General features: G+C 46.3%; 8 non-coding genes across 8 annotated transcripts; all 8 read left to right on the top strand.

Moving 5' to 3' along the window:
- The first annotated feature begins 2,697 nt into the window (after nucleotides 1-2,697).
- TRNAN-GUU (transfer RNA asparagine (anticodon GUU)) lies at nucleotides 2,698-2,771 on the top strand. Its single transcript has one exon. It is a non-coding gene; the product is annotated as a tRNA-Asn (tRNA).
- Nucleotides 2,772-3,084: 313 nt separating this feature from the next.
- On the top strand, nucleotides 3,085-3,156 carry TRNAW-CCA (transfer RNA tryptophan (anticodon CCA)). The gene has a single exon. It is a non-coding gene; the product is annotated as a tRNA-Trp (tRNA).
- Nucleotides 3,157-7,578: 4,422 nt separating this feature from the next.
- TRNAN-GUU (transfer RNA asparagine (anticodon GUU)) lies at nucleotides 7,579-7,652 on the top strand. The gene has a single exon. It is a non-coding gene; the product is annotated as a tRNA-Asn (tRNA).
- A 2,562-nt stretch (nucleotides 7,653-10,214) lies between these two features.
- On the top strand, nucleotides 10,215-10,286 carry TRNAW-CCA (transfer RNA tryptophan (anticodon CCA)). The gene has a single exon. It is a non-coding gene; the product is annotated as a tRNA-Trp (tRNA).
- A 1,790-nt stretch (nucleotides 10,287-12,076) lies between these two features.
- Nucleotides 12,077-12,150, top strand: TRNAN-GUU (transfer RNA asparagine (anticodon GUU)). Its single transcript has one exon. It is a non-coding gene; the product is annotated as a tRNA-Asn (tRNA).
- Nucleotides 12,151-12,452: 302 nt separating this feature from the next.
- On the top strand, nucleotides 12,453-12,524 carry TRNAW-CCA (transfer RNA tryptophan (anticodon CCA)). Its single transcript has one exon. It is a non-coding gene; the product is annotated as a tRNA-Trp (tRNA).
- A 1,790-nt stretch (nucleotides 12,525-14,314) lies between these two features.
- Nucleotides 14,315-14,388, top strand: TRNAN-GUU (transfer RNA asparagine (anticodon GUU)). Its single transcript has one exon. It is a non-coding gene; the product is annotated as a tRNA-Asn (tRNA).
- Nucleotides 14,389-14,701: 313 nt separating this feature from the next.
- Nucleotides 14,702-14,773, top strand: TRNAW-CCA (transfer RNA tryptophan (anticodon CCA)). The gene has a single exon. It is a non-coding gene; the product is annotated as a tRNA-Trp (tRNA).
- The last annotated feature ends 1,032 nt before the right edge of the window (nucleotides 14,774-15,805 follow it).

The raw sequence follows: 15,805 nt of genomic DNA, 5'->3' as shown, positions 1-15,805 counted from the left end.
AAGTTCAGGTTTTCTGCCAATCAGAAAAAAATAGCAATGCAATCAGGCCAAAGGCAGAACACACATGCCAGTGAGTCTCTGTGGCGCAATTGGTTAGCGCGTTCGGCTGTTAACCGAAAAGACGCTGCTGTTTTTGGCACAAAGACACAGAGTGTTCCACTCAGTAAACCTGAGTCATTTCTCCCGTGTTCTCTGGGTTCAGCCTACTGTCCCCTTTTAACACAAGTGCGCAACTGTGGCTTTCTCCTCATAGCAAGTTATGCCTACACAGAGGACATTTGGTGCACTGTTGATGGGCTCTGTCCTCTACTAAATCCCCTGTGTTTGTGGATTAGGGGAGGTAGGGAAGTGCTTGATACCCTGATTTGCTGTGGGAAATAGAGCTATTTTAGAAATATTTTCAGGTTGCCTGGGAAGCATAAGCAAACAGCACACCAATCAGGCCCCTGTGTAAGAACTGCATGAGTCTCTGTGGCGCAATCGGTTAGCGCGTTCGGCTGTTAACCGAAGCCCACCCAGGGACGGTGCATTTTGGCTCAAAAATTCAGCGTGACCAACTATGGACTTCTGTTTACCTCTCGCAGGTCTCGTCTGCTGACGTCCAAAAAATCCAATAAACTGCAAGCAATTCTTCTCGCTTGCTTTAGTTTTTCAAAACTTGCCATTCAATTCATAAACATCAAGACTTCATGGGAAGGGTTTGGCTGCAGCGTGTACTGATGCACAGAAGGAAGCTATCCTAGCCAGTCTACTTAAAGAAGCTATGAGGCTCTGCAGGTTCATGCACGTCTCCTACCTTTATTCTGTCATCAGACACACCAGGTGGATTGCCACAAGGACCTCGTGGCACAATGGTAGCGTATGACTCCAGATCAGAAGGTTGTGTGTTCAAATCACGTCGGGGTCATACTTCCTTTTCCCACTCTGAAATACAAAATTGCTCTTCAGTATCTCGTTATTTCAACCTGACTGCATCTTTATGCTCTGGGCCTAGTTGTTCTGGCGTTTCGAATGTAAGCTTTGCAGCAGGGAAGTATCATATTGACAGACACCCATGAAGGACATGGTCAACCTTTAAAGCAGGCCAATCTCTATGTTTTACTGGATGCAGCAGAAGTATTTCCTCTTTACCATCTCTTCAAGTGGGCCTGACTGATGTGCTGTTTTGTGCACGCTACGTGGGCTTTGTAAAGCATACCTCTGCCATTTGCATGGCCTCCTAGCGCTGTCAATATTTTCGTGTAATCGCTGAATGCTGCACTGTCCTGGGAACTCTAGGTGTGACCAAACGATATATGCTGGGGCCCCGAAAGGGGGTCGGCAGTCTAGTGGCAATGGGCATCACTTTGCAGTTTGGGTTTGTGAGTTCAGGTACCGGTCTGGTGTCGGAAACCTGTAAGCGCCCTCCCAATCAACTGTCGGTCCTGGATTGTGAGGATTTCCCCTTATACTGGTCTCAGTAGACACATTTCCATTTTACTTTTTCACTCTCGCATTGCCTATTTCTCTATCTCTCATAGTTACATTATAGACAAGAGAGACATTGTCAGCGAGAGGGCTTCACAGCACCTTCCCCCCTTTCCCTAAGTGCATTGCAAGGGGCTCTGGGAGGCGTGCACATTTGTCTGAAACACAAAGATCCACTGGCAATAAAAAGCGTAGGTCCCTAGTTTGCATTTCTTAGAATTTGAGGTGACACTCAGAGTTGTCTCGGGCGTGACTGTACCTTTCATAGGAGATGTGCTAATCCCCAAACCCTCTTCCTTTGTCCCAGTAATCTGTCTTAGTGCCTCTAGCAAGTTGTTTTCTGAAACAAAGCTTACCTGAACATCCTGTAAAATTGGTAACTTTTCAGTAGCAGTACAGTGCAGTATATAGCATTCCTGTTGCGCACAGCATCTAGATCCAAAAATTGCTTACTCTACCCCAGAAATTAGAATTCACCCAGTCAAACAGAGGGATCTATAAAGAGCATGGCAAGTAGTTAACATAAGCTACTTCCCCCAAGTTCTCTTGGTGCACTCTGCTGCCCTCTTTTAACAGAAGAATGCAACTGCAGGTCTTGCTTCTCAGCAAGGTACCTACATATAGAATCCTTGGTGCACTCTTGCTAAATCTGCTGGAATGTGTCTTCTATTGTGCCCAAGGTGGTTGTGTATTTGGGGACTCAGGGAAGCAAGGGAGCAGTCTAATGCACTGCAGTGCTAAGAGAGGCATGCCTTTTTCAGAAAAAAGTTCAGGTTTTCTGCCAATCAGAAAAAAATAGCAATGCAATCAGGCCAAAGGCAGAACACACATGCCAGTGAGTCTCTGTGGCACAATTGGTTAGCGCGTTCGGCTGTTAACCGAAAAGACGCTGCTGTTTTTGGCACAAAGACACAGAGTGTTCCACTCAGTAAACCTGAGTCATTTCTCCCGTGTTCTCTGGGTTCAGCCTACTGTCCCCTTTTAACACAAGTGCGCAACTGTGGCTTTCTCCTCATAGCAAGTTATGCCTACACAGAGGACATTTGGTGCACTGTTGATGGGCTCTGTCCTCTACTAAATCCCCTGTGTTTGTGGATTAGGGGAGGTAGGGAAGTGCTTGATACCCTGATTTGCTGTGGGAAATAGAGCTATTTTAGAAATATTTTCAGGTTGCCTGGGAAGCATAAGCAAACAGCACACCAATCAGGCCCTTGTGTAAGAACTGCATGAGTCTCTGTGGCGCAATCGGTTAGCGCGTTCGGCTGTTAACCGAAAGGTTGGTGGTTCAAGCCCACCCAGGGACGGTGCATTTTGGCTCAAAAATTCAGCGTGACCAACTATGGACTTCTGTTTACCTCTCGCAGGTCTCGTCTGCTGACGTCCAAAAAATCCAATAAACTGCAAGCAATTCTTCTCGCTTGCTTTAGTTTTTCAAAATTTGCCATTCAATTCATAAACATCAAGACTTCATGGGAAGGGTTTGGCTGCAGCGTGTACTGATGCACAGAAGGAAGCTATCCTAGCCAGTCTACTTAAAGAAGCAATGAGGCTCTGCAGGTCCATGCACGTCTCCTACCTTTATTCTGTCATCAGACACACCAGGTGGACTGCCACAAGGACCTCGTGGCGCAATGGTAGCGCGTCTGACTCCAGATCAGAAGGTTGTGTGTTCAAATCACGTCGGGGTCATACTTCCTTTTCCCACTCTGAAATACAAAATTGCTCTTCAGTATCTCGTTATTTCAACCTGACTGCATCTTTATGCTCTGGGCCTAGTTGTTCTGGCGTTTCGAATGTAAGCTTTGCAGCAGGGAAGTATCATATTGACAGACACCCATGAAGGACATGGTCAACCTTTAAAGCAGGCCAATCTCTATGTTTTACTGGATGCAGCAGAAGTATTTCCTCTTTACCATCTCTTCAAGTGGGCCTGACTGATGTGCTGTTTTGTGCACGCTATGTGGGCTTTGTAAAGCATACCTCTGCCATTTGCATGGCCTCCTAGCGCTGTCAATATTTTCGTGTAATCGCTGAATGCTGCACTGTCCTGGGAACTCTAGGTGTGACCAAACGATATATGCTGGGGCCCCGAAAGGGGGTCGGCAGTCTAGTGGCAATGCCCATCACTTTGCAGTTTGGGTTTGTGAGTTCAGGTACCGGTCTGGTGTCAGAAAACTGTAAGCGCCCTCCCAATCAACTGTCGGTCCTGGATTGTGAGGATTTCCCCTTATACTGGTCTCAGTAGACACATTTCCATTTTACTTTTTCACTCTCGCATTGCCTATTTCTCTCTCTCTCATAGATACATTATAGACAAGAGAGACATTGTCAGCGAGAGGGTTGCACAACACCTTCCCCCATTTCCCTAAGTGCATTGCATGGGGCTCTGGGAGGCGTGCACATTTGTCTGAAACACAAAGATCCACTGGCAATAAAAGGCGTAGGACCCCAGTTCGCATTTCTTAGAATTTGAGGAGGCACTCAGAGTTGTCTCGGGCGTGACTGTACCTTTCATAGGAGATGTGCTAATCCCCAAACCCTTTATCCTTTGTCCCAGTAATCTGTCCTAGGGCCTCTAGCAAGTTGTTTTCTGAAACAAAGCTTACCTGAACATCCTGTAAAATTGGTAACTTTTCAGTAGCAGTACAGTGCAGTATATAGCATTCCTGTTGCGCACAGCATCTAGATCCAAAAATTGCTTACTCTACCCCAGAAATTAGAATTCACCCAGTCAAACAGAGGGATCTATAAAGATCATGGCAAGTAGTTAACATAATCTACTTCCCCCAAGTTCTCTTGGTGCACTCTGCTGCCCTCTTTTAACGGAAGAATGCAACTGCAGGTCTTGCTTCTCAGAAAGGTACCTACATATAGAAACCTTGATGCACTCTTGCTAAATCTGCTGGAATGTGTCTTCTATTGTGCCCAAGGTGGTTGTGTATTTGGGGACTCAGGGAAGCAAGGGAGCAGTCTAATGCACTGCAGTGCTAAGAGAGGCATGCCTTTTTCAGAAAAAAGTTCAGGTTTTCTGCCAATCAGAAAAAAATAGCAATGTAATCAGGCCAAAGGCAGAACACACATGCCAGTGAGTCTCTGTGGCACAATTGGTTAGCGCGTTCGGCTGTTAACCGAAAAGACGCTGCTGTTTTTGGCACAAAGACACAGAGTGTTCCACTCAGTAAACCTGAGTCATTTCTCCCGTGTTCTCTGGGTTCAGCCTACTGTCCCCTTTTAACACAAGTGCGCAACTGTGGCTTTCTCCTCATAGCAAGTTATGCCTACACAGAGGACATTTGGTGCACTGTTGATGGGCTCTGTCCTCTACTAAATCCCCTGTGTTTGTGGATTAGGATTAGGGGAGGTAGGGAAGTGCTTGATACCCTGATTTGCTGTGGGAAATAGAGCTATTTTAGAAATATTTTCAGGTTGCCTGGGAAGCATAAGCAAACAGCACACCAATCAGGCCCCAGTGTAAGCACTGCATGAGTCTCTGTGGCGCAATCGGTTAGCGCGTTCAGGTTGGTGGTTCAAGCCCACCCAGGGACGATGCATTTTGGCTCAAAAATTCAGCATGACCAACTATGAACTTCTGTTTACCTCTCGCAGGTCTCGTCTGCTGACGTCCAAAAAATCCAATAAACTGTAAGCAATTCTTCTCGCTTGCTTTAGTTTTTCAAAACTTGCCATTCAATTCATAAACATCAAGACTTCATGGGAAGGGTTTGGCTGCAGCGTGTACTGATGCACAGAAGGAAGCTATCCTAGCCAGTCTACTTAAAGAAGCAATGAGGCTCTGCAGGTCCATGCACGTCTCCTACCTTTATTCTGTCATCAGACACACCAGGTGGACTGCCACAAGGATCTCGTGGCGCAATGGTAGCGCGTCTGACTCCAGATCAGAAGGTTGTGTGTTCAAATCACGTCGGGTCATATTTCCTTTTCCCACTCTGAAATACAAAATTGCTCTTCAGTATCTCGTTAATTCAACCTGACTGCATCTTTGTGCTCTGGGCCTAGTTGTTCTGGCGTTTCGAATGTAAACTTTGCACCAGGGAAGTATCATATTGACAGACACCCATGAAGGACATGGTCAAGCTTTAAAGCAGGCCAATCTCTATGTTTTACTGGATGCAGCAGAAGTATTTCCTCTTTACCATCTCTTCAAGTGGGCCTGACTGATGTGCTGTTTTGTGCACGCTACGTGGGCTTTGTAAAGCATACCTCTGCCATTTGCATGGCCTCCTAGCGCTGTCAATATTTTCGTGTAATCGCTGAATGCTGCACTGTCCTGGGAACTCTAGGTGTGACTAAAGGATATATGCTGGGGCCCCGAAAGGGGGTCGGCAGTCTAGTGGCAATGCCCATCACTTTTCAGTTTGGGTTTGTGAGTTCAGGTACCGGTCTGGTGTCGGAAACCTGTAAGCGCCCTCCCAATCAACTGTCGGTCCTGGATTGTGAGGATTTCCCCTTATACTGGTCTCAGAAGACACATTTCCATTTTACTTTTTCACTCTCGCATTGCCTATTTCTCTCTCTCTCATAGATACATTATAGACAAGAGAGACATTGTCAGCGAGAGGGCTTCACAGCACCTTCCCCCATTTCCCTAAGTGCATTGCAAGGGGCTCTGGGAGGCGTGCACATTTGTCTGAAACACAAAGATCCACTGGCAATAAAAAGCGTAGGTCCCTAGTTTGCATTTCTTAGAATTTGAGGTGACACTCAGAGTTGTCTCGGGCGTGACTGTACCTTTCATGGGAGATGTGCTAATCCCCAAACCCTCTTCCTTTGTCCCAGTAATCTGTCTTAGTGCCTCTAGCAAGTTGTTTTCTGAAACAAAGCTTACCTGAACATCCTGTAAAATTGGTAACTTTTCAGTAGCAGTACAGTGCAGTATATAGCATTCCTGTTGCGCACAGCATCTAGATCCAAAAATTGCTTACTCTACCCCAGAAATTAGAATTCACCCAGTCAAACAGAGGGATCTATAAAGAGCATGGTAAGTAGTTAACATAAGCTACTTCCCCCAAGTTCTCTTGGTGCACTCTGCTGCCCTCTTTTAACAGAAGAATGCAACTGCAGGTCTTGCTTCTCAGCAAGGTACCTACATATAGAAACCTTGGTGCACTCTTGCTAAATCTGCTGGAATGTGTCTTCTATTGTGCCCAAGGTGGTTGTGTATTTGGGGACTCAGGGAAGCAAGGGAGCAGTCTAATGCACTGCAGTGCTACGAGAGGCATGCCTTTTTCAGAAAAAAGTTCAGGTTTTCTGCCAATCAGAAAAAAATAGCAATGCAATCAGGCCAAAGGCAGAACTCACATGCCAGTGAGTCTCTGTGGCGCAATTGGTTAGCGCGTTCGGCTGTTAACCGAAAAGACGCTGCTGTTTTGGGCACAAAGACACACAGTGTTCCACTCAGTAAACCTGAGTCATTTCTCCCGTGTTCTCTGGGTTCAGCCTACTGTCCCCTTTTAACACAAGTGCGCAACTGTGGCTTTCTCCTCATAGCAAGTTATGCCTACACAGAGGGCATTTGGTGCACTGTTGATGGGCTCTGTCCTCTACTAAATCCCCTGTGTTTGTGGATTACGGGAGGTAGGGAAGTACTTCATACCCTGATTTGCTGTGGGAAATAGAGCTATTTTAGAAATATTTTCAGGTTGCCTGGGGAGCATAAGCAAACAGCACACCAATCAGGCCCCAGTGTAAGCACTGCATGAGTCTCTGTGGCGCAATCGGTTAGCGCGTTCGGCTGTTAACCGAAAAGACGCTGCTGTTTTGGGCACAAAGACACAGAGTGTTCCACTCAGTAAACCTGAGTCATTTCTCCCGTGTTCTCTGGGTTCAGCCTACTGTCCCCTTTTAACACAAGTGCGCAACTGTGGCTTTCTCCTCATAGCAAGTTATGCCTACACAGAGGGCATTTGGTGCACTGTTGATGGGCTCTGTCCTCTACTAAATCCCCTGTGTTTGTGGATTACGGGAGGTAGGGAAGTACTTCATACCCTGATTTGCTGTGGGAAATAGAGCTATTTTAGAAATATTTTCAGGTTGCCTGGGGAGCATAAGCAAACAGCACACCAATCAGGCCCCAGTGTAAGCACTGCATGAGTCTCTGTGGCGCAATCGGTTAGCGCGTTCGGCTGTTAACCGAAAGGTTGGTGGTTCAAGCCCACCCAGGGACGATGCATTTTGGCTCAAAAATTCAGCATGACCAACTATGAACTTCTGTTTACCTCTCGCAGGTCTCGTCTGCTGACGTCCAAAAAATCCAATAAACTGCAAGCAATTCTTCTCGCTTGCTTTAGTTTTTCAAAACTTGCCATTCAATTCATAAACATCAAGACTTCATGGGAAGGGTTTGGCTGCAGCGTGTACTGAGCAACAGAAGGAAGCTATCCTAGCCAGTCTACTTAAAGAAGCAATGAGGCTCTGCAGGTGCATGTACGTCTCCTACCTTTATTCTGTCATCAGACACACCAGGTGGACTGCCACAAGGACCTCGTGGCGCAATGGTAGCGCGTCTGACTCTAGATCAGAAGGTTGCGTGTTCAAATCACGTCGGGGTCATATTTGCTTTTCCCACTCTGAAATACAAAATTGCTCTTCAGTATCTCGTTATTTCAACCTGACTGCATCTTTGTGCTCTGGGCCTAGTTGTTCTGGCGTTTCGAATGTAAGCTTTGCAGCAGGGAAGTATCATATTGACAGACACCCATGAAGGACATGGTCAACCTTTAAAGCAGGCCAATCTCTATGTTTTACTGGATGCAGCAGAAGTATTTCCTCTTTACCATCTCTTCAAGTGGGCCTGACTGATGTGCTGTTTTGTGCACGCTACGTGGGCTTTGTAAAGCATACCTCTGCCATTTGCATGGCCTCCTAGCGCTGTCAATATTTTCGTGTAATCGCTGAATGCTGCACTGTCCTGGGAAATCTAGGTGTGACTAAAGGATATATGCTGGGGCCCCGAAAGGGGGTCGGCAGTCTAGTGGCAATGCCCATCACTTTGCAGTTTGGGTTTGTGAGTTCAGGTACCGGTCTGGTGTCGGAAACCTGTAAGCGCCCTCCCAATCAACTGTCGGTCCTGGATTGTGAGGATTTCCCCTTATACTGGTCTCAGTAGACACATTTCCATTTTACTTTTTCACTCTCGCATTGCCTATTTCTCTCTCTCTCATAGATACATTATAGACAAGAGAGACATTGTCAGCGAGAGGGCTTCACAGCACCTTCCCCCCTTTCCCTAAGTGCATTGCAAGGGGCTCTGGGAGGCGTGCACATTTGTCTGAACCACAAAGATCCACTGGCAATAAAAAGCGTAGGTCCCTAGTTTGCATTTCTTAGAATTTGAGGTGACACTCAGAGTTGTCTTGGGCGTGACTGTACCTTTCATAGGAGATGTGCTAATCCCCAAACCCTCTTCCTTTGTCCCAGTAATCTGTCCTAGGGCCTCTAGCAAGTTGTTTTCTGAAACAAAGCTTACCTGAACATCCTGTAAAATTGGTAACTTTTCAGTAGCAGTACAGTGCAGTATATAGCATTCCTGTTGCGCACAGCAACTAGATCCAAAAATTGCTTACTCTACCCCAGAAATTAGAATTCACCCAGTCAAACAGAGGGATCTATAAAGAGCATGGCAAGTAGTTAACATAAGCTACTTCCCCCAAGTTCTCTTGGTGCACTCTGCTGCCCTCTTTTAACAGAAGAATGCAACTGCAGGTCTTGCTTCTCAGCAAGGTACCTACATATAGAATCCTTGGTGCACTCTTGCTAAATCTGCTGGAATGTGTCTTCTATTGTGCCCAGGGTGGTTGTGTATTTGGGGGCTCAGGGAAGCAAGGGAGCAGTCTAATGCACTGCAGTGCTAAGAGAGGCATGCCTTTTTCAGAAAAAAGTTCAGGTTTTCTGCCAATCAGAAAAAAATAGCAATGTAATCAGGCCAAAGGCAGAACACACATGCCAGTGAGTCTCTGTGGTGCAATTGGTTAGCGCGTTCGGCTGTTAACCGAAAAGACGCTGCCGTTTTGGGCACAAAGACACAGAGTGTTCCACTTAGTAAACCTGAGTCATTTCTCCCGTGTTCTCTGGGTTCAGCCTACTGTCCCCTTTTAACACAAGTGCGCAACTGTGGCTTTCTCCTCATAGCAAGTTATGCCTACACAGAGGGCATTTGGTGCACTGTTGATGGGCTCTGTCCTCTACTAAATCCCCTGTGTTTGTGTATTAGGGGAGGTAGGGAAGTGCTTGATACCCTGATTTGCTGTGGGAAATAGAGCTATTTTAGAAATATTTTCAGGTTGCCTGGGAAGCATAAGCAAACAGCACACCAATCAGGCCCCTGTGTAAGAACTGCATGAGTCTCTGTGGCGCAATCGGTTAGCGTGTTCGGCTGTTAACCGAAAGGTTGATGGTTCAAGCCCACCCAGGGATGGTGCATTTTGGCTCAAAAATTCAGCGTGACCAACTATGGACTTCTGTTTACCTCTCGCAGGTCTCGTCTGCTGACGTCCAAAAAATCCAATAAACTGCAAGCAATTCTTCTCGCTTGCTTTAGTTTTTCAAAACCTGCCATTCAATTCATAAACATCAAGACTTCATGGGAAGGGTTTGGCTGCAGCGTGTACTGATGCATAGAAGGAAGCTATCCTAGCCAGTCTACCTAAAGAAGCAATGAGGCTCTGCAGGTGCATGTACGTCTCCTACCTTTATTCTGTCATCAGACACACCAGGTGGACTGCCACAAGGACCTTGTGGCGCAATGGTAGCGCGCCTGACTCCAGATCAGAAGGTTGCGTGTTCAAATCACGTCGGGGTCATATTTGCTTTTCCCACTCTGAAATACAAAATTGCTCTTCAGTATCTCGTTATTTCAACCTGACTGCATCTTTGTGCTCTCGGCCTAGTTGTTCTGGCGTTTCGAATGTAAGCTTTGCAGCAGGGAAGTATCATATTGACAGACACCCATGAAGGACATGGTCAACCTTTAAAGCAGGCCAATCTCTATGTTTTACTGGATGCAGCAGAAGTATTTCCTCTTTACCATCTCTTCAAGTGGGCCTGACTGATGTGCTGTTTTGTGCACGCTACGTGGGCTTTGTAAAGCATACCTCTGCCATTTGCATGGCCTCCTAGCGCTGTCAATATTTTCGTGTAATCGCTGAATGCTGCACTGTCCTGGGAACTCTAGGTGTGACTAAAGGATATATGCTGGGGCCCCGAAAGGGGGTCGGCAGTCTAGTGGCAATGGGCATCACTTTGCAGTTTGGGTTTGTGAGCTCAGGTACCGGTCTGGTGTCGGAAACCTGTAAGCGCCCTCCCAATCAACTGTCGGTCCTGGATTGTGAGGATTTCCCCTTATACTGGTCTCAGTAGACACATTTCCATTTTACTTTTTCACTCTCGCATTGCCTATTTCTCTCTCTCTCATAGATACATTATAGACAAGAGAGACATTGTCAGCGAGAGGGTTGCACAGCACCTTCCCCCATTTCCCTAAGTGCATTGCATGGGGCTCTGGGAGGCGTGCACATTTGTCTGAAACACAAAGATCCACTGGCAATAAAAGACGTAGGACCCTAGTTTGCATTTCTTAGAATTTGAGGTGACACTCAGAGTTGTCTCGGGCGTGACTGTACCTTTCATAGGAGATGTGCTAATCCCCAAACCCTCTTCCTTTGTCCCAGTAATCTGTCTTAGTGCCTCTAGCAAGTTGTTTTCTGAAACAAAGCTTACCTGAACATCCTGTAAAATTGGTAACTTTTCAGTAGCAGTACAATGCAGTATATAGCATTCCTGTTGCGCACAGCATCTAGATCCAAAAATTGCTTACTCTACCCCAGAAATTAGAATTCACCCAGTCAAACAGAGGGATCTATAAAGAGCATGGCAAGTATTTAACATAAGCTACTTCCCCCAAGTTCTCTTGGTGCACTCTGCTGCCATCTTTTAACAGAAGAATGCAACTGCAGGTCTTGCTTCTCAGAAAGGTACCTACATATAGAAACCTTGGTGCACTCTTGCTAAATCTGCTGGAATGTGTCTTCTATTGTGCCCAAGGTGGTTGTGTATTTGGCGACTCAGGGAAGCAAGGGAGCAGTCTAATGCACTGCAGTGCTAAGAGAGGCATGCCTTTTTCAGAAAAAAGTTCAGGTTTTCTGCCAATCAGAAAAAAATAGCAATGCAATCAGGCCAAAGGCAGAACACACATGCCAGTGAGTCTCTGTGGCGCAATTGGTTAGCGCGTTCGGCTGTTAACCGAAAAGACGCTGCTGTTTTTGGCACAAAGACACAGAGTGTTCCACTCAGTAAACCTGAGTCATTTCTCCCGTGTTCTCTGGGTTCAGCCTACTGTCCCCTTTTAACACAAGTGCGCAACTGTGGCTTTCTCCTCATAGCAAGTTATGCCTACACAGAGGACATTTGGTGCACTGTTGATGGGCTCTGTCCTCTACTAAATCCCCTGTGTTTGTGGATTACGGGAGGTAGGGAAGTGCTTGATACCCTGATTTGCTGTGGGAAATAGAGCTATTTTAGAAGTATTTTCAGGTTGCCTGGGGAGCATAAGCAAACAGCACACCAATCAGGCCCCAGTGTAAGCACTGCATGAGTCTCTGTGGCGCAATCGGTTAGCGCGTTAGGCTGTTAACCGAAAGGTTGGTGGTTCAAGCCCACCCAGGGACGATGCATTTTGGCTCAAAAATTCAGCATGACCAACTATGAACTTCTGTTTACCTCTCGCAGGTCTCGTCTGCTGACGTCCAATAAACTGCAAGCAAGTCTTCTCGCTTGCTTTAGTTTTTCAAAACTTGCCATTCAATTCATAAACATCAAGACTTCATGGGAAGGGTTTGGCTGCAGCGTGTACTGATGCACAGAAGGAAGCTATCCTAGCCAGTCTACTTAAAGAAGCAATGAGGCTCTGCAGGTGCATGTACGTCTCCTACCTTTATTCTGTCATCAGACACACCAGGTGGACTGCAAAGGACCTCGTGGCGCAATGGTAGCGCGTCTGACTCCACATCGGAAGGTTGCGTGTTCAAATCACGTCGGGGTCATGTTTGCTTTTCCCACTCTGAAATACAAAATTGCTCTTCAGTATCTCGGTATTTCAACCTGACTGCATCTTTGTGCTCTGGGCCTAGTTGTTCTGGCGTTTCGAATGTAAGCTTTGCAGCAGGGAAGTATCATATTGACAGACACCCATGAAGGACATGGTCAACCTTTAAAGCAGGCCAATCTCTATGTTTTACTGGATGCAGCAGAAGTATTTCCTCTTTACCATCTCTTCAAGTGGTCCTGACTGATGTGCTGTTTTGTGCACGCTACGTGGGCTTTGTAAAGCATACCTCTGCCATTTGCATGGCCTCCTAGCGCTGTCAATATTTTCGTGTAATCGCTGAATGCTGCACTGTCCTGGGAACTCTAGGTGTGACTAAAGGATATATGCTGGGGCCCCGAAAGGGGGTTGGCAGTCTAGTGGCAATGCCCATCACTTTGTAGTTTGGGTTTGTGAGTTCAGGTACCGGTCTGGTGTCGGAAACCTGTAAGCGCCCTCCCAATCAACTGTCGGTCCTGGATTGTGAGGATTTCCCCTTATACTGGTCTCAGTAGACACATTTCCATTTTACTTTTTCACTCTCGCATAGCCTATTTCTCTCTCTCTCATAGATACATTATAGACAAGAGAGACATTGTCAGCGAGAGGGCTTCACAGCACCTTCCCCCATTTCCCTAAGTGCATTGCAAGGGGCTCTGGGAGGCGTGCACATTTGTCTGAAACACAAAGATCCACTGGCAATAAAAAGCGTAGGACCCTAGTTCGCATTTCTTAGAATTTGAGGTGGCACTCAGAGTTGTCTCGGGCGTGACTGTACCTTACATAGGAGATGTGCTAATCCCCAAACCCTCTTCCTTTGTCCCAGTAATCTGTCCTAGGGCCTCTAGCAAGTTGTTTTCTGAAACAAAGCTTACCTGAACATCCTGTAAAATTGGTAACTTTTCAGTAGCAGTACAGTGCAGTATATAGCATTCCTGTTGCGCACAGCATCTAGATCCAAAAATTGCTTATTCTACCCCAGAAATTAGAATTCACCCAGTCAAACAGAGGGATCTATAAAGAGCATGGCAAGTAGTTAACATAAGCTACTTCCCCCAAGTTCTCTTGGTGCACTCTGCTGCCCTCTTTTAACAGAAGAATGCAACTGCAGGTCTTGCTTCTCAGCAAGGTACCTACATATAGAAACCTTGGTGCACTCTTGCTAAATCTGCTGGAATGTGTCTTCTATTGTGCCCAAGGTGGTTTTGCATTTGGGGACTCAGGGAAGCAAGGGAGCAGTCTAATGCACTGCAGTGCTAAGAAAGGCATTCCTTTTTCAGAAAAAAGTTCAGGTTTTCTGCCAATCAGAAAAAAATAACAATGCAATCAGGATAAAGGCAGAAAACACATGTCAGTGAGTCTCTGTGGCGCAATTGGTTAGCGCGTTCGGCTGTTAACCGAAAAGACGCTGCTGTTTTTGGCACAAAGACACAGAGTGTTCCACTTAGTAATCCTGAGTCATTTCTCCCGTGTTCTCTGGGTTCAGCCTACTGTCCCCTTTTAACACAAGTGCGCAACTGTGGCTTTCTCCTCATAGCAAGTTATGCCTACACAGAGGAAATTTGGTGCACTGTTGATGGGCTCTGTCCTCTACTAAATCCCCTGTGTTTGTGGATTAGGGGAGGTAGGGAAGTGCTTGATACCCCGATTTGCTGTGGGAAATAGAGCTATTTTAGAAATATTTTCAGGTTGCCTGGGAAGCATAAGCAAACAGCACACCAACCAGGCCCCAGTGTAAGCACTGCATGAGTCTCTGTGGCGCAATCGGTTAGCGCGTTCGGCTGTTAATCGAAAGGTTGGTGGTTCAAGCCCACCCAGGGACGATGCATTTTGGCTCAAAAATTCAGCATGACCAACTATGAACTTCTGTTTACCTCTCGCAGGTCTCGTCTACTGACGTCCAAAAAATCCAATAAACTGCAAGCAATTCTTCTCGCTTGCTTTAGTTTTTCAAAACTTGCCATTCAATTCATAAACATCAAGACTTCATGGGAAGGGTTTGGCTGCAGCGTGTACTGATGCACAGAAGGAAGCTATCCTAGCCAGTCTACTTAAATAAGCAATGAGGCTTTGCAGGTGCATGTACGTCTCCTACCTTTATTCTGTCATCAGACACACCAGGTGGACTGCCACAAGGACCTCGTGGCGCAATGGTAGCGCGTCTGACTCCAGATCAGACGGTTGCGTGTTCAAATCACATCGGGGTCAAATTTGCTTTTCCCACTCTGAAATATAAAATTGCTCTTCAGTATCTCGTTATTTCAACCTGACTGCATCTTTGTGCTCTGGGCCTAGTTGTTCTGGCGTTTCGAATGTAAGCTTTGCAGCAGGGAAGTATCATATTGACAGACACCCATGAAGGACATGGTCAACCTTTAAAGCAGGCCAATCTCTATGTTTTACTGGATGCAGCAGAAGTATTTCCTCTTTACCATCTCTTCAAGTGGGCCTGACTGATGTGCTGTTTTGTGCACGCTACGTGGGCTTTGTAAAGCATACCTCTGCCATTTGCATGGCCTCCTAGCGCTGTCAATATTTTCGTGTAATCGCTGAATGCTGCACTGTCCTGGGAACTCTAAGTGTGACTAAAGGATATATACTGGGGCCCCGAAAGGGGGTCGGCAGTCTAGTGGCAATGCCCATCACTTTGCAGTTTGGGTTTGTGAGTTCAGGTACCGGTCTGGTGTCGGAAACCTGTAAGCGCCCTCCCAATCAACTGTCGGTCCTGGATTGTGAGGATTTCCCCTTATACTGGTCTCAGTAGACACATTTCCATTTTACTTTTTCACTCTCGCATTGCCTATTTCTCTCTCTCTCATAGATACATTATAGACAAGAGAGACATTGTCAGCGAGAGGGCTTCACAGCACCTTCCCCCATTTCCCTAAGTGCATTGCAAGGGGCTCTGGGAGGCGTGCACATTTGTCTGAAACACAAAGATCCACTGGCAATAAAAAGCGTAGGTCCCTAGTTTGCATTTCTTAGAATTTGAGGTGACACTCAGAGTTGTCTCGGGCGTGACTGTACCTTTCATAGGAGATGTGCTAATCCCCAAACCCTCTTCCTTTGTCCCAGTAATCTGTCTTAGTGTCTCTAGCAAGTTGTTTTCTGAAACAAAGCTTACCTGAACATCCTGTAAAATTGGTAACTTTTCAGTAGCAGTACAGTGCAGTATATAGCATTCCTGTTGCGCACAGCATCTAGATCCAAAAATTGCTTACTCTACCCAGAAATTAGAAT

The sequence above is a fragment of the Ambystoma mexicanum genome, chromosome 11 (genome assembly GCF_040938575.1).
Source record: "Ambystoma mexicanum isolate Mex_15411 chromosome 11, UKY_AmexF1_1, whole genome shotgun sequence".
Taxonomy (NCBI): Eukaryota; Metazoa; Chordata; class Amphibia; order Caudata; family Ambystomatidae; genus Ambystoma; species Ambystoma mexicanum.
The sequence above is the reverse complement of the archived record's forward strand: the minus strand, read 5'-3'. Positions and strand labels throughout refer to the sequence as shown.